Raw genomic sequence first — 24,285 nt, forward strand, 5'->3', positions numbered from 1 at the left:
AACTATGTAGGGCAAACCTGCATTCTGCTTCTTAATAACTTAATGATATATCCCTTCTGAGTTTCAGTTTCCTCATCATTAAAATGAGAATGATATATAATGATGATAGTAATGATCCATGACTTTGAGTAAGTTCATTAATCTCTCTGAACCTCAACTTACCTATAAAATGAAGGCAATAATTCCTTAATGATAGTTTTGGTTTGAGAACAAACCTGGCTAACGGAAACAGAAGTATCTTGTCACACATCTGGTACATAGTATTTGCATATGCTAAGGGCTCAATAAGTGGTTATAATCCATCATTTTTAGGGGAATTAAAGGAAGAAAAATCCCTAAGGTGCATATTTCCTGTGGAATGAGTCAGTTAAATACATACTCAAGGATTAATTCTAATGGGGAGCTTTTGCCATTTGCTTTAGGGGCAGTTTTATGTGGTCCTCTGGTATTCATGTACTAAACAGAACGGTGGAGTTGTTTCCTCTGTGAGTTTCCTTCCCAACTCTGCCAAGTTGCTCCGTAATAGATAAAGTGTAGTGCAAAGGCCAAGTGGTGGTTCAGAACCTCTTGTACTCTATATTTCTGGGTCTGGTTTTCTGTATACATGACTAAGAAGTGTCTGTCACAGGCTTTTAATGAGGTGTGATCAGGCTGTTATTTTATTATTTCTTTGGTATAAGCCTTAAAGGAGGGCTGACCAGTAAAAAATATTCATAGATCTGTAACCCGCAAAGCTGGCCTAGGTTTTTCAAATCAGAGACTCTAGTAAGTTTGAATTCCACTGTTGAAGTTCAAGGGTTTCATTTTTCTTCCCCAGACAGTAATAGAATCCTTAGAGGTCTTTAGAAGCCAAAAAACAGAGAGTAGAGGACTTCCTTAAATTCATCTGGTGAAATCAGAACCTGGATTTTGTCCTTTTAATTCTCTTTATGCAGTTTTTTTTGGGGAAATTAGCTATTTAATTCATAGGCTCTTTAGCCAACAATAAACAGTTAAATTTTGAGACCACTTAATTGGTTTGTCTTATCATAGTATTGTTATAGGATTGCATTGAGCTGTAAAATTTACAGAGTTATTTTATGGCCAGTTTTTATTGCATTTTTTCTTCATAATACTTTGAAGTAAACAAATTATATGCTCAGTGAGTTTTGTTTTTTGTTTAAACAATGAGGAAATGGAGGCTCAGAGAAAGGTGGTGACTCAAAGTCACTGAGTCAAGAACTCAGTAGTTAGAATGAGAACTCAGGAGCAAGGAGGCCTTTTAGTTTTTAGGTTTCTGATCATCACTGGGAACATCGTCATACCTTGCATACCTCATCAACACTAGATATTATCACTGCTTATAATTTTTGCCAATCTGATATGAGAAAAATATCTCATGGTTTTAATTGTTAAATCCCTAGATTACAAGTAATGTTGTTGTTGTTATTATTTTTGGTGGTGCTGGGTACAAGGCAAGCACTCTACCAACTGAGCTGTATATCCCCAGCCCATAATGTTAAATTTTTAAAAAATATTTAAGTTGTAGTTGGACACAATATCTTTATTTAAATTCTTTATTTTTTTATGTGGTGATGAAGATTGAACCCAGGACCTCGCGTGTGCTAGATGAGCGCTCTACTGCTGAGCCACAATCCCAGCCCCTACAATGTAAAATTTTTTTTTTTTTTGAGAGAGAGAGAGAGAGAATTTTTTAATATTTATTTTTTAGTTTTCAGCGGACACAACATCTTTGTTTGTATGTGGTCCTGAGGATCCAACCCGGGCCGCACGCATGCCAGGCGAGCGCGCTACCGCTTGAGCCACATCCCCAGCCCTAATATTAAATTTTTTAAAAAATATATATTTTTTAGTTGTAGATGTTGTACATAATACCTTTATTTTATTTTTAAAAAATACTCATTTTTTTTAGTTATAGTAGACACAATATCTGATTTCATTTTTTATGTGGTGCTGGGGATCAAATCCAGTGCCTCACACATGCTAGGCACTTTAAGTACTCTACCATTGAGCCACAACCCTGTCCCCAGTAATATTAAATAAAAATTTTTGTTTGTTTGTTTCTTTATTGGCCACTTATATTGATCCTGTGAACTTTGTGTCATTTACTGCACATTTTATGCTGAGTTGTCTCATATTTTATGCTGAGATTGTTGGTATGTTAAGATATTTATTACTATTTTGATATACATGCTGCAAATATTTTTGTTTTATTTATGAAACTGTTGCTTCCCTAGAGCACCAAAGAAAAATAGTCTTTTATATTGGGATAACTGTTTAAAAAAAAAAAGTAATTGCTATTATTAGCAATGTTACACTTATTTTCTAAATTTTCCAAGAATTTTCATATTCTTTGTGTTTGTGCTACTTCCAAGAACTTCATGATAGGGGCTATGATTAAGATAAGACAGATTGGGATTGGAGTTGTAGCTCAGTGGTAGAGCGCTTGCCTAGCATGCTTGAGGTACTGGGTTCGATTTTTAGCACCACATATAAATAAATAAAATAAAGGTCCATCAACAACTTAAAATATATATGTATAAATATTTTTTTAAAAAAGATAAGACAGATTGAATGTTCATCTTATATTATTTTAAAAACTTCTTAAAATGGAACAAAACTGGTATTAGCTCATAAGGGCTAAGAAAATAGGAGAGGAGACAATAATAAATGAGAGGGGGCAACATTTAGAAGATGAAAAAGAGCACAAACGGTGAATTGTTTAACAGATTACAGAAAGTAGAAAATAAGGCTGCAGAGGGATGTTAATGAGAACAATGTCATTTTGAGGTAGAAACTCTACAAAACCCTAAGTTATTGGAGATTCTTATCATCTTGAATGTTAAGTAAGAGGTAGAGAAAACAGAAAGATTAATTTAGAGATTATATAAGGAATAATTATACTCCTTTGTCCTTTTTCTGTTTCAGCAGAACACTGAGGTTTATTCACTGGAGAAAAAATCAGGGAGGATCTGCACTTGGGGATATGAAACTTAACTGAGAAAAAACATCATTCAGAGAGGTGGCATCCTGAAAACAAGAATTAAGTGAAGGCCTCTATCTAGTTCTTGGTTTGTAGACATAGGTAAATCAGGTTTATTCTCCTCAGGTAGGAATTGGAGGATTTCTCTCTGAGAAACTGACCCATAGCCATTTGAAGGCCTCTCTTCCCCTCCAGAATGAAAAATTTGACATGGCATTTTCTTTTTCTGTACTGACGCCTAGCAGTTAAAATGCCCTATGCTCATATAGTGTGTCTATATGTGCTTTACTCTTAAATGTGAATGAATGGGCAAAGACAATTACTATTTGAGAAAAATCTCTTAATATGAACAATAAACTAAAACCTACAGATAAAAGGAAACCTCCATCCCTTTCAAAAAGAGAGAAGGGGGCTGGGGCTGTAGCTCAATGGTAGAGTGTCTGCCTCATATGTGTAAGGCACTAGGTTCTATCTTCAGCACCACATAAAAATAAATAAATAAAGATATTGTGTCCATCAACTACTAAAAAAAATATGGGGGGTGGGGAGAGGGAGGGGAGGTGGAGTAGGGAGAAGGAGAACATGTGAGCTCAAGAGCTCACATAGGGAGCAAAATAAAATTTGTTAAAAAATGTCAGATCAGAGAAGGATTGCCTCAGTAAAACAAGAATAGGATCTTGTTTAAAAAAAGGCCAGGAAACAAGAAAGAACTTTTGGACATTTAAAAATATATTAGGAATGTATGATGTGTCAAAGTGCATTCTACTGTCATGTGTAACTAATTAGAACAAATTTAAAAAATTAGCAGAAACAAATAGTAGAAAATAAGAAAGAAAAATTAAGTGATCAATTTAAGATGTATTTAAAATTAAAGGTTATTTAAACATAAGATTGATTTAACTACTTCTTGATGATTTCCTTCTATTCAGTTTCTCTAGTTTCTTCCCTTCATAGAGTGAAGAAAATCATCAAATAAATAACATGATTTCTCAGAACTTAAGTTTAGATAAAAGGCCCACCAAGGGCCCAGTGTACTGAATGAAAAAAATATATATAGCAAGGAATTTAGTACACTGGATAAAAGCTTTCAAAAAGAATTAAGAGGTCACATACAAAGCATTTGACTTTTCAAAAGCAATGTTGGAAGCTAGAAGAAAGCCAAGGAATTGTTTATGAGAGGAAATAATATTCAGCCTAAAATTCTATACTCGTTTGACACAAATATGAGAGGGGAGGGACATTTTCATGTAGCAGTACCTCAAAAGACTTATCTCCCATATATGTTATCTCATAAAACTGGGTAGTTTGATCCAATAAAATGAGTTAAAAAAGGAAGAGAGAGGTATGGAATCAAGGAAATAGGAGAATGTAACATAGAAAATTGAGGAGAAATTCCCAAATAATGATTAAGGTGTATTCCAGAGCCATGTTCTGAATGTACCCTAATATTAATTTAGCTGAAAGTTTGATCTAACTATGCGGGAGTAAGGGAAGTATGTGGACTTCTGTGTGGATTTGAGTAACATATGATGTTGATATAAAAGAGCAAACTCTATTCTCAGAAAGATAATAAGAAGTGACTAAAATTAAATTAAAATGACAATATATACATTTAAAAAAATAAATAGACACTAGGAGGTTAAGCTAAAAATTGAAGTGATTGCTTTCTGAAGCAGAAATCAGGGATAAGGTAGAAGTCTCACATTTTGTTATAAGTCTTATGGTGTTATTGAATTTGACCTGTGAAATTACCTATAACCTTGATTAAAAATAAAATTAGAGCGCTGGGGCGGTAGCTCAGTGGTAGAATGCTTGCCTAACATGTGCAAGGCCCTGGGTTCAATCCCCAGTACCCCTACCAAGAAATAAAATAAAATTAGGTTATAAAATAATTGTTATGCCCTGCCTCTCCTCAAAACCATATGAAATTAAGAGTTATGTCATACATAGAAATAAGGCCCAGAGAGTTAGAATGAATAATTAGAGAAACAGACTTCTGTCTGGTCCTTGACTCTCCCCAGTGCCCTTTCTGCTCTACCATGCTTTGGAGCGTTTGCTGGTGATGTTCATTTGATTGAAACTTAGCTTCTAGCGGTGTCCTCATAATATTTTTAATACTGGCCCTTATAGCCTCTGCATATAGGACACTGCAGCGTCCCTGACATAGCAAACAGGAGTCCTAACGACCCAGTTTTTGAGTAGCTGATGATGGGGTAAAATTACCATAAAACTACTTTCAGAAATGCCAGATTGGCAGCCATGCCGCCCCCCCACCCCCCCTGGAATGAGCTAGGAATAGCTCTTTTGTGGGACATGGACTTATATTTTTTAATTAAAAATTTGATTGTTAGGAGGCAATCCTGGGTTCAATTCCCAGCAACTCCCCCCCCACTCCCCCAGAGGCCACTTTGATGTTCTTGAATTCTATCAAGAAGCTGTTTCATTTTGGACATGGCATCCTTTGGTGAGAGGCTTGATCATCCTTTTCATTTAAGGATTATGATTTCAATGAAACATTTTGAGAACTAAAGAAACTAGGTCAAATCAGGTATGATTTATGAAATGTTCCATTAATGAGGCAGCAGGAAAGTCAGTTTTGTTTTTCTATGTCCTGAAATTCTGAAGAGGTTAATTACAGGAAGGCCTTCAAACCATATGTTCCTTTATCTTGGATACAGTCCCATTTTAGCATAATGTGCTTTCTGAGTGACTGCAATTAATTATATAGTATTCGGTACCTGCATTTATTATTTGCTATTTTGTTTTATATCTGAAATTATATATGGCTAACTTTAAAATAATATTTAAAGGATAACTCTGGGAAGTGAACCTGCTTATATGCTCTACTTAATGACCTCTGCTTAACCCAACAATATTGCTTCAGAAATCTATGCTCTTGTCCTTGTGCCACTCTCCCTTTTGTTTACTGGTTCCAGCCACACTCAGCATCTCTCTGTTTCTGAGTGTGTCAAGCTTTTTTCTGTTTCAGTGCCTTTGTGTTTGCTGTTCCTTTTCATAAAATGTTTGCCTGCTCCTTCTTGCAACATTGCTAACTCCTCCCTGGCTGTGACAGGTTTTAAATGTCACTTCCTTGGACTGTCCTTTCTTGACTTGCCATTATTATTATTATTATTATTATTTTGTGGTGTTGGGGATTGAACCCAGGGCCTTTGTAGGCAAGCACTCTACTGAGCTATATCCCCAGCCCTTGACTTGCCATTTTTAAGCAAATCTCTCTTTGTTTCTTTGTGAGCATCTCTTACAAGTTGTAATTATGGGATGTATAGTGTGTCCCACCTACTGTGTACCACTTTCTTCATCTAGAGTGTAAAATCTATGTGGACAGAAATAGTAACTGGTAGTGCACCACTGCATTCTCAGTGTCTCACATAATGTCTAGATCTTGACACATAGTAAGAACATGCAGAATTACTCATTGAGTACTTGAATGAATGAAAAAGAACTTCTTAAAAATTTTTTTCATAGATGTTTCTTAGGGAGTATCCCAAGAGAACCACTTAAAGCTGTATCCTATAGTTGTAATTTGGGCTACCATCCCAAATTCAAGGGGAGGAAAATTAGGCTCCTCTTCTTCTTCTTTTTCTCCCCCCCCGCACCCCGCTGCTTTTTTAAAGGAGGGGTACTGGGGATTGAACCCAGGGGAGCTTTACCACTGAGCCACATCCTTAGTCCTGTGTATTTTTTAAGTTTTGAGATAGGGTCTCTTTAAGTTGCTTAGAACCTTGCTAAGTTGCTGAAGCTGGCCTCAAACTTGGGATCCTCTTGTCTCAGCTTTCTGAATAATGGGTGTTACACAGGTGTGTGCCACCACATCTAGTTTGGCTCTACTTCTTGATGGGTTTGTGGCAAGATCACATTATGAAAAAAACATATGGAATGGGAGATGTTATTGTGACCATCTTTGGAAATTGTAATCTGTTAGAATAAGTTGTTCTTACTTGGGTACTGAAGAGCTTCCCTGGGAAATGGATGCAGCTCTATTATAGGCCTGTATACTATTCTGTAACATCCCTGGAATAAATAAATCATAGATTCAGATCCTGGTTCTGTCACTTACTAGTGACAGAAAAAGAAAATTATCCAAAAATCTAAGAGGTTCCTCGATTCAGGCTCTTAACAAATATATTTTGAATACTTCTATCCACCAATTCTTGGAAACTGTGTTAGGCACTGAGGATATTGTAGAGAACCAGTCTTTGCTCCTTTCCCTAAAGCACACAGTCAATAAATGGAGTCACTGGGACACTCTACTCTTTCTCCTAAACCCACTGTCTTTTTTAGAGACATTTACTATTGAGTTGTGACCTAGCTGAAAGGAATGGTTCCAAATCTTCTACTTCTGTGTTTGACCCTAACAAAATGACATATGCTTTCTATTTTATATGGAAAAGCTATAGCACAATGCTTTCATGTTTTTAAAAAAAAAAAAAAAAAAAGCTAGGCAAGGTGGCACATGCCTGTAATTCTAGCAGCTTGGGAGGGTGAGGCAGAAGGATCGTAATTTCAAGGACAGTGTCAGCAACTTAGTGAGACCCTAAGTAAGTTAATGAGACCCCTCTCACATAAAATAAAAAAGGCTGGAGATATGGCTTAGTGGTAAAGAGCCTTTGGGTTCAGTTCCCAGTACCAAAAACCAACCAAACAAAAACCCCCCAAAACTCAGTCATATCAGGTATTTCAATTGGTATCCCTGAGTCACCAATACCAAGGTTATATAGTATAGAAGACTCTTTTGAATTGTTGTTCTCCCTGGTCCTCTTGAGGAGCAGAAATATTTATTTCTGCATGTTTGAAGAATACTTTCAGAGAACTCATGGGCAAGCACAATTCACCACAATGTATACAAGGCTTCCCCTACCCCACCCTGCCCAAATAAACAGTGCCCTTTAACTATTAATATAAGATCTTTTTCTGTTGGATTTAGAAATCTATGAACTGGGATAGAGGCAATAGTAAAGGTAATCTGGGTTCTAGACCAGCTGCATGAGGGAAGGGGTTTGGGGGTGGAGGTATAGAGATCCATAGGGAGAGTTTGTTTATTACTGACTTAGTATGTAGACCCAGTGGTCTCAAAAGTACCTTACAGGGCAGGGGTTGTGGCTCAGTGGTAGAGCGCTTGCCTAACATGCGTGAGGCATGGGGTTCGATCCTCAGTACCTTATAAAAATAAAATAAAGATATTGTGTCCACCTACAACTAAAAAATAAATGTTAAAAAAAGTTTTTTTAAAAAAGTATCTTACAGTTGTACCTTTTCTGTAACTACATGCTCTTGCCCACTATAAACCTCCATAACAATTTGTATTTTTTTAAATAATAATATATTTATACTTTCTTGTTCCATAGCTGTCTTCCCTACTACCCAGAAACTCCATGAGGTCAGAATCATGTCTATTCTTCTTCTTTTTTTATCCTTCCAGTACCAGGGTTTGAACCCAGGGGCACTTAGCCACTTGTGCCTTTTTTACTTTTTGATTTTGAGACAGGGCCTCGCTGAGTTGTCCAGGCTGGCCTCAAATTTATAATCTTCCTGCCTTAGCCTCCCAAGTTGCTGGGATTATAGGCATATGCCACTGTGCCTAATGAGATCATATCTATTCTATTCATTGCTGCTTCTGTAAGATTCAGGGCAGTGCCAGGAACATAGAAGGCACATAATAAATACTTTTGGATAAATGAATGAAGGGTTTTCTACCATCCACTCTTTAAAGTACCAGAGGTCCATTGATTTGTTTGTAGGCTCAGACCTTTCCTGGTAGGCCCTGAATTATGAGAATTGCCCATAATCACTACCCTGGAGGTACATAAGATCTATTAGAAGAGATAGACATGGAAAGATATATATATATTTGAAGTTTTCATGAAGTTCTGTAGGATTTGGATAAAGGAGCCTTATGTGTATTGTGGTGGATTGTGCTTGCCTCTGAAGTTATAGTCCTACCATGCAGAAAAAAATATTTCTGTTCCTTGAGGATCAGGAAGAACAACTCAGAAGTATCTTCTATACTATATAACCTTGGGGGTGAAAAGGGGATGAGTAATTACATTTATAAGCAAAACTTAATTTGGCTTAGAGTTTGAGGCTTATTTATTAGAAATGTAACTGTTTAATTTCAACAATAATTTAGAATTTAAAACTTAAGCTTATTCTATCAATATAGGAACAGACAGAGGGGTAGTAATCCCAAGGATATTGTTTTGAGATGTGTTACTATGAATCTTAGTTTATCAGATACTTTCTCAATCATTTCTCTCTTAATTATTTTGCCTATCTAGTAAGGTAAGTTGTATTATTCCCCATGTTAAAAAGAGACAAGGAAGTTGTGATCACTGATGTTATCAGAGTGGTTAAATAACTTACTTGAGGTAAGATATCTGGTAAAAGACAGAGCCAGGACACATATTAGGTTTTTGGACTACAAGTTTTGTATTGCACTATTAAGTTCATTTTATAGAGCTCTCGGGTGTTCCCCTCACGGACCAAAATTCTTGATGCTTTTGAGGAATTTCCTAAGATAATTCTCATTCTCCAGACCATTGAATTAATTCTTCTTTGAAAAGCATCCACACCACTGGCTTCTTGTGAAGAATAAATGTAGCAGTAAGATAGGTTATTTTGACCATAAAAAGTGTTACAGACTGGAGGATGAGTTTTCTTTTCCTCCCAAAGAAACAAATAACTGCTTTTTCTAAACTAGTCCAAGCACAATTTGTCTTCCAGACATGTGCCCTTTCTTGGTTTTGACAACACAGACTCCAGTTGGAATTTCTCAGCTGAGCATCAAGTGCAGTCTCATATTTTCCCCCAAAGGCATTTGTATTATTCCCTCTGCTTTCATATATTTTAATTTTCATAACAATTTTGAGAAGATAGTGCCACTACTTCCATTTTAAAAAGTAAATCAAGGGCTAGCAAACCGAAACAACTTGGCCAAAATACCAAGTGGTAGACTACAGATTTGAATTCACTTATTCTAGGTTTATCTTGTTACAGTTTCATTGGTTAAACTGGGCATGGTGGTGCATGCCTGTAATCCCAATGATTCAGGAGAATGAGGCAGGAGGATCCCAAGTTCAAAGCCAGTCTGAGAAACTTAGCAGAACCCTGTCTTGAAAACAAAAAACAAAAACAAAAACAAAAACCCACAGCAACAAGGGCGGGGGGGACATAAAAAGGGCTGGAGATGTGGCTCGGTGGTTAAGCACCCTTGGGTTTAATCCCTGGTACTGTTACGGTTAAAGCTTCATCCCAGGGTTTCATAAACTGACTTCCAGACCACTCACATATAATCGAATCAAGCCTTTATTGAAGCACACTAGTGGTGACTGACCAGAACATAAAGTTGTTCCCCTGATCAGCAAGGGCACTCCTTATAAGCCTGAAAACCACAAAAGGGATGTTCGGGGGTCTAGCCAATGCAAGCAAGCCAGGTTACAGAAGTGGGAGAGTGAAGTCAAGCGGCAGGAAGCCTAACCAATCACAGATAGCCCAGTCACCCCAGTTACAGAAACACCCCATTACCCTAGTTACAGAAACAATGCCCAATTAGGTAGTTAGTGTTCTTAAAGGTTTCTATAGCAAAAGGAAAAGAACATCTTGACGCAGTCATGACCCTTCTACATGGCATTATTTCCTCTGCTTTCATATATTTTATTTAATTTTCATAACAATTCTGAGAAGATAGTGCCACTACTTCCATTTAAAAAAGTAAATCAAGGGCTAGCAAACTGAAACAACTTGTTGTTTTACAGGATAAAGTCATAAAACAAAATGGAGTCACGTTTGCTTCTACAGTCACAGTACTCCCCCCCACACACACAAAAAAATCCATATTCAGGATAGGCAGAATTACAATGATTATTTAGGCTACTTCAGTCTTCTGATGCCACCATCTCAGCATGAGATTCCAGGCTGCCTTTGGAGGAAAGAGAAAGCTATGGGTCATACATCACCTTTTAAGTACTTCTTCATGTATTTGAGACATATCACTTCTGTTCATAGAACATTGGCCCAAACTGATCACATGGAGCTGTCTGTTAAAAGCTGTTAGAACTGTGAGAGAACTCATGGATAGTGAGTGAATATTGAATATTTTTGCCAAACTACTTCGTAAGAGATGCTTCCCTAGGGAAATTATTTTCACAAAGTATATGTTTCCTTTTAATTTAATTATAGTTTGTGAACATGTCTGGATGATATTTTATACTGAGTGCCTTGAAGTTGGGAATTATATTAATGAATGGCTTATTTTGCAGTTAGTTTGACTAAACATTATTGAACACCTGAAATTCAGGCCTTGTTTTCATTCTAATATCTTCCCTCCCCACCACCTGGGTCTACCTAGGGCCTCACCTATATTAAGTGAGCTATGTCTACTGCTGAGCTATGTCCCAGCCCTCCGGTATTTATTTGTAATAGATAAATAAGATAGATGTTACTATCTTATCTGTCTCAGAGAGAGATAGATGTTAAAAAACAAAAAAAGCAACTTACAATCATGTGGATGATAAATAGTTGAGCTGGGATTTTGGTCTTATAGCAAAACCTGCTTTTACTATTTCTGATGCTTGCAGAAGGAATATTCTGCTATTTCTCTGATAAATTCTACAAAACATTAATTAAACAAAATATATATTTTGTTTAAAATAACTTGGGATTTATTATATATTTTGAAATGTTCAACTCCTATTGCTCTCTTTATCTTGTGTAGAAAGAAAACTTGAGGACAGAGAAACCCTGAGATGTGGTCTCAGCTTTGGGCAGGATGGGTTCTGCCCCAGTGGCTTTGTCCATTGTCTGCATTGCCGGGCTTCTGGCTGGTACCTCTCCTTTTCTGGGGCATGAGTCTCCTTTGTGTGGAAAGGGACCTTGCGACTTGAATGGAGGGTTTGTGCAAAGCTTCCTGTGAATGAGAAGTGTTCCTGTGATTAGCCGTGACCTCCTGGCAGCAGACGCATTCATCATCCAAACTCAATTTTCCCATCCCCCTTTGAGGTTCCACTAAATCTCCTGGTCACAGAGCAGCTTCCATTGAATGCAGAAGTTTGTTTCTGTTTACATTAGGCATTATCTATACCATGTTCTTGGCTTGCATCTTGAACAGGTAGTACTGTGGTTATTTTCCACAGAGTGGCAAAACTGAGAGAGAGGACCCTTACAAAGCACTGATTATAACCCCTGCTCATTTTTCAGAGTAAGAAAGCAGATGCCTAGTAAAGGGAAAGTACTTACCCAGATCACAGATTCTGTGGCAGAGGTGAGAACAGGACCCTGATGCCTTACAAATTAGGGCTTTGTTTTAGAAATTTCATTTTTGAACTTAATATATGCAGCTTAGACTGATCTTGATCTTAGGCTGATCTCAAGCCAGACTCTACCTTCTATTTTCCTACTCACATAAGATCATTAGCTGGTAGAAGGCTGAGGTCATGCCTTATGTACCTTTTTATCCCTTAGAGAGCCTAAGTTATGAGGCATGTTTAATAAACTCTTAGGTTTGTTAAATCAGTGGCTATTTGGTTTTGTATATGGAGGATGAGTTGCCTAATTGAAGGAGCTTGGTGGACCTGGATGTGAATATTGGCTTGGAGTTGATGGAGCCATGGTTACAACTCAGATATTCTGAGTTCAAGTTGTCCATATTTTTTCTAACATACTATAACTTTACTGATATGATTTTGACAGGGGAGACACAGTACTATTAGAGCCAATCTCCAAAGGCAGAGTATTAGCTAATGGTAATTGGAGAAGAAACAACTAAATTGATGTGGTAGCCAGAATACAGGTTGAATTAAGTGAAGGAAGATGAGGAAAGGCAGTGAGAAATGATGGGTGGTGGGGCAAAAAGGATTCAGAACCAGAGAGGACTGATCACTTTAATGTGGCCTTTTTAGAGAAAACCCTCTGGAATTGGGAGCCTTGAGATGGGCCTGAAGGATGGTTACGATTTGAATTCACAGGGATGGCACAAGGTTTGTGGAAGAAGACCAGGGTGATTTATTTTTCCTGGAACATTGTTGAATAGTGGGAAGTTCTGGAGCATGGAGGTTGCAGCTAGGTTTTTAAAAGTGCAGAATCCTAGATTTGGGGGATTTCATTTCCTGTGAATACCACTGCACAAGTACTCCCCAGTGTATAGAGGTAAGTTGTGAGAACTCTGGAAACAGCTGGGTAATGAATTCTCTGCCTTTTTGCCCTTTACAAATTAGGGCTTTGTTTTAGAAATTTCACTTTTGAACTTAATATATGCAGCTTAGGCTGATCTTGAACATCTTCAAAGGCCCCTTGAGCTGCCATAATTTCCCATTTTCTCAAGGTGAGCATTTGAAATGCATTTGACAAGGCAGTGGTGGATGAGAGTAATTTACTTAGCTAAAGAGTGCCTCATCCTTAGAGTCAGTGCATTTGTAAATGTGGGGTTATTAAACCATCCCTGGAGATTTGTTCACAAATGTTAAAGTTTTTCAGATTTCCTTCCTATAAACTTTATATTCAAGTCTACAATCAGCCTGCTCCTGAGTTCTGATCTCAGTTCTGTTCCCATGTGATTGTGAATAAGCTTCTTTTCCTTTCTAGTCCTTTAGTTCCTGTATCCATAATAATAATAATGCTATTTCGGATACTCTCTAAAGGCTCTTCTGCTTCTTACATTTCAGGATTTTAGCATACTGGACACAGATCAGCCTTTTTTAGTGTACTCTTCACATATGTGGATTGTAATGCAATAAAACATAATTATCAGTTTATTCAACATAAGCATATGAATAGATCCAATTGTTGATCATATTACACTAGCTTGGGGGTATTTTTCTTCCGTTTTGTTGTTATGTCCTGTGCAGCTTTCATGTTCTGGCTGTACCATCTTTTGTTACCCAGATGAACAGGCCACAGACCCAGAGATACCACTGTGTTCTTGTAGTATCAGAAGAAAAAAAAAAATTCTAAAACAAAAACACAACTAGCTACTTCAATTTAAACTGGCTTTTCTGGTAGATGCAGATGATCAATTACTGTGCAAGCAGCCTACAAAGCTAAAGAAGGAGACATGGCAGTTTTATTTCAATTTAGCAGAAAGACCCCAAGCCTTCCCTTTCCTATTACTTTAAGTACATTTCCACATGTACTTTACGGCAGTATTAAAGATGTTTGGAAGGAAGCTAGAAATGCAAAGTAGAGAAATAAAAGGAATTGTATTTAGAGAAATGTTTAAGATAACTGTCTTTTTTTGCCTGTGTGTGTGGTGTTGGGAATTGAACCCAGGGTCTCATTCATGCTAGGCATAACACTATACATTCCAAGCCCAAGACAACTGTCTTTTTTTTTTTCGAGACAGGGTCCCAGTAACCCAAAGACCTCTCACTAGGCCCCACCTTCTAAAGCTCCCATATAATCTGTTGCCAGGGATTGAACTTGACCACTGAGCCACATCCCCAGGCCTGTTTTGTATAGGGTCTCATTGGGTTGCCTTGCCATTGTGGAGGCTGGCTTTGAACTCACTCAGCAGCCTCCAGAGCTGCTGAGATTACAGGCGTATGCCACTGTGCCTGGCTGACAACTGTCTTTTGACACTCTTTCCCTCTTTAATTTGCTCACAATTTTGGATATTGGTATTCTAAATGATAATATGAGTATTATAATTTTGGATATAAGCATTCTAAACATTTCACAGCATGTTAAGCTGAAGAGGCTTTTTCCTCTTATTGAAAATATTTTCATAAGCAACCTGAAAATGATGTTACTTTTCATTGAGTGCTTACTGTGTGCCAGACACTGCACTAAGTGCTTTACTTGTATTATCTTATTTAATTCTTACATCAGCTGTGAACATGGTATTATCACTATTTGAAAGAGATGAAGACATAAAGACCCAAAGAGATTAAGTAACACACTCAGACCATATGGTTAATATGTGATAAAGCTGTGATTTTTTTTTTTTTTAAGACTAGGGCTCACTATGTTACCCAAACAGTCAAAAGAGTAGTCTCAGACTCCTGAGCAGTATAGGAGCTAGAACTACAGGTATGCCCCACTATGCCCAGCTTAAAGCTGTGACTTAAATATAACACTGCCCAACTTCATAGCTGATTCTAATGATCTCTTTGAAGTATGGCATTGTATCTTTTTTTCTCGTATTTTTTGTTGTTACATATAATTCTACGTAATAGTGGGATTTGTTGTTACATATTCATACATGTACACAGTATAACACATAATTTTGTCAGTATTGTTCCCTAGTATCTCCCCTCTCCCTCTCCTGCGTTTGTGTCTTCACCGACAGATGAATAAACTACCAATAATCATATGGCACATATATGGTAGATAGACAATATGAATTTGGATCGCTTGATTTAAATATATGCCTCATTTTTTTTGTGTGAGTTTTTTCTTTTTACTGGTTTATAATAATCTTAAAAACCCCATCACACCCATAAACCACCACAGGTGAGGTGAGAGATGGAGAATGAATGCTACAGTATGTGGATATAGAATGGGGAATCCAGGTATTCCCTAGGGGTGGCATGGGACGTGTGGATAGGAGGCAGGGAGTGTGGGTAGGAGGCCCTGGCTTGGACCCTTATTGCTGGTTGGGGGTTGGCTGACAGAGGAGCAGGGGACTCAGGTTGAACTAGGAAACATCTCACACCAAAGGTGAGGGTAGTTTGTTGGGGGTGGGGGATCACAGTACATTTTCCATGCAGACTAGGGGTGGGAGTGAGAGCTTCAGAGACTTGCACCCCTACACAGGAAGAAATGGGTTTGAGGTTGTTTGACTTAAAGCCCCCAAATTGGTGTCTGGTCCGGTTTCCTAAAATGGCAGCTCACCTTTTGGGGAGAGGGATGGAGAAGGGGGTTACAGCAAGAATATCTGATTTGGAAATCAAGCAAGAGATAAGGGTAAACAGTAGTGCTCATTAAACTTGACTCAGAAAAGCAGGACTGGAAGGGGGCCCTGGGTGAGACAGTGGCCAACACCTGGGGAGAAGGCATCCACCAGAAGCTGCAGGGGCTCCTGAGGGCTCAGGGACAAGGGGGGTACCAGTGTACACAGACAGTAGGAAAACAACTGGGAACAATAAATTAGGACTTCATGTTGCTATCATTTGGCATAACACAATCAGGCAGTTTTTTCCTTTTTTTTTTTTCTTTTTAAATATAAGGCAACTTGCCAACACATAATTTAAAAACTGGTCTTCAGTCACATTGCTTCAGATCACTAGAGAATTTCTGGCTAAGGAACAGTGGATAGTAAACAGAACCCAAAATCTTAAATATCAGCTTACATTCCCCAGAGACAGGAGAAAAGGTAAGGGCTTATTTGGTTTAAAAAAAAAAAAAAAAAGCCCATTGTGCATCTTTAACAGAAGATGGGTGCATAATTTACAACAAAACAAAATCTAAGTTTAAAGTTACATAAAAATGTTAAATTTCTAGCCAACTAATTGTCACTTGGGAATGAGATGTGTTGAGCATGGAGTAGGTGGGGGATGCTCTGAGAATGGACTGTGGTAGGAGGGGCTGTTTCCAATATAAGCCCATCTCCACTAGTTAAAACCATGCTCATTTGGTTGAGGAAGAATTCAAAGAGCTTAAGGCTTTGTGTTTGTTTTTTCTTTTCTCTCCTTTCTTCATTATACTGAGGGGCTGCAAAGGAGGTGATTAGGAGGGTGAATGTACCTGTGGGGCCACTCATACACAATGCTACTCAAACCCACACTACATTCATACAGAAACATGACATTTAAAACTTACAGTGTAGAACAATATTCTTAGCCAGTGTAGAGAGAACCAAATGCATTTTTTTCTTTCCTTTTTTTTTTTCTTTTTTGTTTTTGGTGTTTTTAATTTCAAACTCCAATGTGATCATCCCTTACCTACCTAATTTCTTGAGTAAGATAGTTTTTGTTCTGCTTTTCTGGAGGGCAGAGGGGAGAGGGTAGGGGGATAAGGACACAGTTAAGTTAGGAGAGAGGCAACAGTGAGAAGGGGTATGCTAGATGGCCACTGAATTTCTCCAAGTCTGGAAGCAAAGTCAGGAAACAAGATGCCAATATAAAGACATTTTTCTCCATGTAGCAAAGACTACGGCCAAATACCTGCAAGATGGCCTTGAGTCCAGTGTGGCAAAGGCAAACACAAGTGCAGTGGCTACAGAAAGCAATATAAAAGCAAACCAAAGCCTCAAGTAAGGAGTGGGGAAGAGATGAAGAATAGGTTAGTTTTGATTTGAGATCTTTGGGTGAATAAGGATTGAGCTTCCAGAGCACTTGCAAAGTCTGGCTTATTAGTTCTAAAGGGAGAGGCCTAGCTTAGGGCCTAAGGCCCCTTCCCTTAGTCACACTTCAGTCCTAAGGGAAACAGGTAGAGGTTCAGGAAAAGATGGAAGGAGGTTGGTGGGAAATGACCAAGGTGAAGACAGACTAATAGGCAAGCAGTGGAGATGATAAAATCCTGGCTTAAGGGATACATTGTTAACATAAAAACAAAAGTTGCTGAAAGGGAGGACAAGAGAACCCCTTCTTCCCCTAATTGGATCCCATGTCAAGTTCCCTCCCTTAAATGTCTTAGAATGATCACATTGGAGCAGTGAAACTTTGAAACTATTCAGTTACTTAAAGTAAGACTAAACCTAGAAGGGTGATGTATGAAGTGTTGCTTAAGGAGGGCACCATGGCTCCCTATCTATACCCTGCGTGCTGAATATGAAGACTTCGACTATCTGTGGGATCAGGGGCTCGGCTGCCAGGGGCTCGGTGGGCCTTGCTCAGCATGGCCAGGCTCTGTTCTCGGAAGCAGGCCTGTTGGAAATCCCCACTCAGGTAATCCACCGTTTGCATCAAGCTGTTCTGGCTTGCCACTGGACTGCCCCCAGTCCCTGCTCGGTAGTGGGCCCAGGAGCTGCCGCACAGTCGAGGGGTGCACCTGTGGGCTGCCCACCGTGGAACGGCATGGCAAGGTCCTGAGATCCCAAGCTGTCGCTATTGGGAGTGGGCAGAATGTTGTTCCATAAGGGTTGGAAGTAGTGACCATTGGGGTAGGCCAATGGGGCTGCCAGGCCTTTGACTGGTGGGGATGGGGTCGGCTTCTCCAGGGGTGGCTTCAGATGGAACGACTGTGTCAGGCAGAGTTCCTGCGGGTAGGCAGGGGCCTTACCCACAAAGCCAGGCCCTGCCAACTCACGTCCTGCTGCATGCTTGCCTGTCAGGCCAGGGGCTGGTGTCCCACCAGCCTTGCTGCACATCTGTTGTAGGTGGGCCAGCTGGTGCTGGTTCCAAGCAACTGGCTTGAGGTCGTTAGAGTAGCCAGTGGGGGCTCTAGAGATGCCTGTGGGCAAGTTGACAGGACCTGTGGCAGGCAATGCGGCTGGAGCCGCATGGGTGTGCTCCATGGGATTGACCACATATGAAGGCATTGGTGTGGGGACGCTGTGGGTTGATACCCGAGTGCTTGCATTGATGAGCAGACTGCGACTAATGGGGCTGGGGTTGGCGATCTGGCCCTCACACACTGAGGTAGTGCTGATGCCTGCCCTCGTCTGGCAAAACTGGTTGATCTGGTGCACGATGCTGCTCAGGTCCGGGGGCTGGCTGTGCTGCAGGGTGGCCGCCATTGAAAGGGGGATAGTTGAGGTAGACACGGTCACATTCGGGGGGGGGGGCATCTGAGTCTGGCATCTTCCGGCCTCCATGCAGCAAGGGATTGGGGGGGTGCTGGAGACCCTGGTGAGCCAGGGCCTGAGGGTGGACCAAGCCCTGGGTTTGGGCCATGGGCTGAGTGTGGCCCAGGCCCTGAGGCTGCTGGAGGCTCTGAGGGTGAGACAGTGCCTGTGGTGGCGGGATACCCTGAGGGTGCTGCAGTGTCTGGGGAGGGGCATGGGCCAGGGTCTGTGCATGCTGCAGGGCCTGCTGGCGGGCCAGAGCCTGGGCCTGGGGATGGGCTAAAGTGCTTGGTGCCACAGTAGCATAGGGTGCCACTGGGGGGTTCATGATGGCCTCAGGGAGTAACCGGGCTTGGGTGCCGTCAAAGTCCTTGAGTATGCTTTTGGCTGGCACTTTGACAATGGCAAGCAGGCCTGCCTTGGTGGCAGCCTGAGTTGGGTAGGGGGTGTAGCGCTGGGCTGATGTGTCAAGGCCGTTCACAGTACGGCGAACGTGTTTCTGCTGGGGAACCTTCACACTGTTGGGGAAGATTTTTATAGTCAGTGGGTTGTTTGCGACCTTCTTAGCATACGCATCCAATTCGGCTGGGGTGGGATAGTGAGCAGTTCTCATTTTCTGTGTAGTGTCCCATTTCTGAAGTCCAGTGTTCATCTGCGTGTGAGAAAGAAGCTGAAAGGACAGGTCACCTGGCCCTGGTACACAGGCTAGCATGGCAGACCAGCATCAACACAACATGGGGCAGTGGCTCACATGTCTGTGACTGGGCCCTGCCCTCATGGCTGCTCCGTTGCCGCCCGCCGCCACCACACCGCTGCTCCACGCCCCGGCCCCTCAGTCGCCGCCGCTGCCGCCGGGACTCGCCGGGAGCCCTCATTTATTTTTTTAATAATAATTTTCATCTATTTAACTATCTTAATTTTTTTTTAGAGAGAGAGAGAGAGAGAGAGAGAGAGAGAGAGAGAGAGAGAATTTTTTAATATTTATTTCTTAGTTTTCGGCGGACACAACATCTTTGTTTGTATGTGGTGCTGAGGCTCGAACCCGGGCCACACGCATGCCAGGCTAGCGCGCTACTGCTTGAGCCACATCCCCAGCCCCTAGCTATCTTATTTTTATATCTGAATAGGAGTAGATTGTCAGTATTTTCATAGAGGTTTCATGCTTTCATACAGAGAAAGCATTCATAAGAGGATTACATTTTTTTCTCCCAATCTGTGTGACTTGTTCTCTTTCCTCCTTCAGGTCTTTTCTCAGGTAGCATCATCTCAGGCTTTCTATGACAATCTGCTTAAAAATTTTGACTATTGTCTGTCTTAGTACTCCCTGTCTCCTTATCTTGCTTTATTTTTTTCCCATACCACTAATTGCCTTTACTTTTTACTATTTGTTAATTGTCTTGCTCCTCACTCCCACCTCTTGGCCACTATGAATAGTAAACATGGGTGTGCAAATATCTCCTTGAGATTTTTTTCAGTTCTTTTAAATATATATCCCAAAGTAGGATTGCTGGATCTTATAATAATTATGTTTTTAATTTTTTGAGGAACTTCCATATTGTTTTACAATAATAATAACAGCTAGTTCTTATGTGGTTGAGCATTGTTTGTTTGTTTGTTTTTGGTGTGTTTGTGATAGTGGGGATTGAACGCAGGGTGCTTTACCACCGAAGTACTTCCTAGGCCTTTTTTAAAATTTTGACACAGGAGTCACTAAATTGTCCAGGCTATCCTTGAACTTTCGATCCTCCTGCCTTAGCCTCCCAAGTTGCTGAGATTACAGGTGTATACATACTGCTGTGCCCAGCTGTTAAGTATAAGCCCTTTTTGATTGTTAACTGATTTAATACTTATAGAAACCCTGTTAGATAGTAGTATTATTACCCATCTTTTACAGATAAAGAAACTGAGGATTGGATTCATTTAAGACTAAATAAGGGGCTGGGGATGTGGCTCAAGCGGTAGCGCGCTCGCCTGGCATGCGTGCGGCCCGGGTTCAATCCTCAGCACCACATACAAACAAAGATGTTGTGTCCGCCGATAACTAAAAAAAAAAATAAATAAATATTAAAAAAAATTCTCTTTCTGTCTCTCCCTCTCTCACTCTCTCTTTAAAAAAAAAAAGACTAAATGAATTACTACAATGAAATAGTTGAGGTAGGCTAACTTTATAAAGTAAAAAGGTTTGTTTGGCACACAGTTCTGAAGATTCAAGGGCATGCTGAAGATTCAAGGGCATGGTACTGATGTTGATTCAACTCTGGTGAGGGCTTCATGGCAGTGCCATCACAGTGGTGGTGGTGCATGTGAAAGGAATAGATCACATTGCCAGGCAGGAAGCAAGAGAGAATGGAAAGGGTCAGGATTGTTCCTTTTATAATAACTTTTTTTGAGAGAATCAACTCAGGGTCACACTAGAATTACCTTAATCCTTTCGAGGCAGGGTCCCAGTAACCCAAAGACCTCTCACTAGGCCCCACCTTCTAAAGCTCCCCTATAATCTATTGCCAGGGATCAACCTTTCAACATATGAACCTTTGGGGGAACATCCAAACCATATTAGGCATGAAGAAATGAAGTGATATTCAAAGAATACATAGGTGGTTAAAAGCGGAGCCAGAATTTGAACCTCAACCCTCTGGCTCTTTTTGCTCTTAATTGCTGTATCTGCTTCAAGTTTCTGAGGACAGGGATGTTTATTTTGTTCACTGTTGTGTCCCCAGTACTTAGAATTGTACAAACCTGGCACACAATAAGCAATAAATATTTGTTAAATGGTTGAATGCACATCAGTAATATTTGAGAAAAAGGTTACATGGAGGGTTTTGTTTTTGTTTTACCATTTACTTCTCTTTTTCTTCTAGGATCTGTTGTTCCACTCCTATGCTGTTGAGTATGCTGTTCAATATGGTAGACAATAGCCATGTTTCAGATGCTCAATAGTCACATGTGGCTAACAGCTTTTGCATTGGATAGTGTTCAGTTGGACAGTGCTTCTCTTCTTCTTCCAGGGCCTAGATTAGCCAGAGGGCAAATAGAGTGTCACCTGAGGAGTAGCAAGGGTTAAGAATAGAATGCTAGATAGGAATGGAGTCACAGGGCTTTGGATGCCAAAATAAAGTTTGGACTTTATTTTAAAGCCTGTGGTTTTTTTTGAATTTCAGAAATACCACTACCATAAATACCTCAAGAATTTTTTAAAATTCTAATTCCCAGATGGTCAGATTTAGTAGTTTTGGTGTGGAACCTAAACTGTTTGTGTGTGTATTTAAAGGACAGATTGACATAAAAGCTACCATCTTAACCATTTAAGTGTACAGTACAGTAGTGTTTTTATTTACTTAGTTGTTCAGCAGATCTCTAGAACTTTTTCATCTTAGAAAACAAACTATGTCCATTGGACAGCAGCTCCCATTTTCACTCTCTTCAGCCTAAGCTTAGTAACCACTATTCTGCTTTCTCTAAGAGTTTGACTATATTAGATATGTCATGTAAGCAGAATCATGTATCATTTTTGGAACTGGCTTACTTTACTTAGTATGATGTCCTCTGTTAACATATGACAGATTTTTTAAAAAGTCTGAATAATATTTCTGTGTGTGTGTGTGTGTGTGTGTGTGTGTGTGTGTGTGTGTGTATGCCTGCGTGCGCGCAATACATTTCATTATCTATCCATAAGTGGACATTTAGATTGCTCCCACCTTTGGCCACTGTGAATAGTGCTGCATTAAACATGGGTGTACATATATCTCCTCAAGATTTTGTTTTCAGTGCTTTTAGAAATATTTCCCAAAGTGGGATTGCTGAATAATTTTTTGAGGAACTTTCATATTGTTTTCCATAGTAAGTGTACCACTTTACATTCCCACTAAAAGTGCATTAAAGTTCTAGTTTCTCCACATCCTCACCAATATTTGTTATTTTCTGATATTTTTGATATTGGCCTAAAGGATGAGAGGGGTATTGTTAGTGTAGTTTTTTTTTTTTTTTTTTTCCTTTTTTCTTTTTTGGTACCAGGGATTGAACTCAGCGGTCCTTGACCACTGAGCCACATCCCCAGTCCTATTTTGTATTTTATTTAGAGAATGGGTCTCACTGAATTGTTTAGCATTTTGCTTTTGCTTAGGCTGGCTTTGAACTTGAGATCCTCCTGCCTTAGCCTCCTGAGTTGCTGAAATTAAAGGTGTATGCCACTGCCTGGCTGTTAGTATAGTTTTGATTTTCATTTCTCTAGTTATCAGTGATATTGAACATCTTTTCATGTGCTCTTCATCATCCATTTGTATACCTTCTTTTAAGAAATATCTGTTCAAATCCTTTATTCCTTTTAAAATTGAGGAATTTAAATTTTAAATTTATATGTAAAATTATGTTTTAATGACTGGGGATATGGCTCAATCGGTAGAGTGCTTGCCTCGCATGCACAAGCCCCTGGGTTCAATCCCCAGCACCACTGAAAAAAAGAAAAAAAAATATGTTTTAAATGAGTTCCCAGTGGTTCTGATGGAGGGTGATGGTGATTGGGCTGCAGCAGTGATGGAGAATGAGGAGACTTGGATCACTCAAGCTGCATTATTCTGTACTGGGATCTTCTTTGGCATCATACATGCTCCAGTCTGATTTTTGTTTGTTTTTATTTTATTTATATATATATATATATACCATCAAGTCTCAAATTAGAGAGGTGCTTCCCTGGGAAATTTTCACTGAGTCCTGAAATTACTCTCTCTATCATTTCCTAAGCCCTCAGCTTCTTCTAATAGAGTCTCTTTCTTTTGCACCTAGAGTGCTTCTCATTGTCACTGTTGCTGAGCAAATGAATCTACCTCTCCATTGCTCCCAAACTCCCATTTCCCCTCAGTTTTTCTTTAGCTTCATCAGAATGAAATCCTTACTGGTCCACTGCCCTAGCCTGCAGTCCATAGTGTTCTGGGGCCTTTGCATCAAATAGAGATTGTTCTGCCAGTTTTTTCTGAGCCCTTCTGTCCTGAGACAAAGGACTTGGCCCTGGTATTCTGCATGTCAGCTGTTTGGAATGCAGCAGTTCCTGATTCAGAGTCTTAGACCTCCCACTTCAAGGGCCCAGTAGTCTTATAACTAGCCAGTAGGCAGTGGAAATCTCTTGTACTTTGGATAGAAAGAGCAGCTTCACTGCCACTCTTCTGGCTGAGAGTCTGGAGGCCGGAGGCCCATTTCTGGCTCTATCATTGACTTGCTCTATGATTTTGAGAGAGTCACTTGGTCTCTTTTCTCATTGCAAAACAAAAGGCTTGAATTAAATGATCTTTGAGTTTCTGTCAAGTTCTAAGTTGATCAAACTGTGTACTTACACTGTGCTTGGCTTTATTAGCCAGTGGAAAACCCCACAGGTTTATAAGATATCTGCTGCTTTCAGAACTTTCTGCGTAGGAGGGAAGCAGTTGCATAAACAAATAAGTTGTCTTTTTGTATGTGTGTGGGGGGTGATCGGGGATTGAACTTAGGGGCACTCACCTATTGAGCCATATCCCCAGCTCTATTTTGTGTTTTATTTAGAGACAGGGTCTCATTGCATTACTTAGCGCCTCACCATTGTTGCTAAGACTGGCTTGAATTCGAGATCCTCCTGTCTCAGCCTCCTGAGCTGCTG

The 24,285-nt window shown here is 39.8% G+C and overlaps 1 protein-coding gene and 1 pseudogene across 5 annotated transcripts in view; one reads left to right on the top strand and one right to left on the bottom strand.

The window, feature by feature from the left end:
* The window catches only part of Fam168a (family with sequence similarity 168 member A), a 185,741-nt gene that overhangs the window by 71,976 nt on the left and 89,480 nt on the right, over positions 1-24,285 (top strand). The window lies entirely within an intron of this gene.
* On the bottom strand, positions 17,680-19,496 carry LOC143391306 (protein FAM222B pseudogene; annotated as a pseudogene).

This window comes from Callospermophilus lateralis, chromosome 2 (genome assembly GCF_048772815.1).
Source record: "Callospermophilus lateralis isolate mCalLat2 chromosome 2, mCalLat2.hap1, whole genome shotgun sequence".
In the NCBI taxonomy this organism is placed as follows: Eukaryota; Metazoa; Chordata; class Mammalia; order Rodentia; family Sciuridae; genus Callospermophilus; species Callospermophilus lateralis.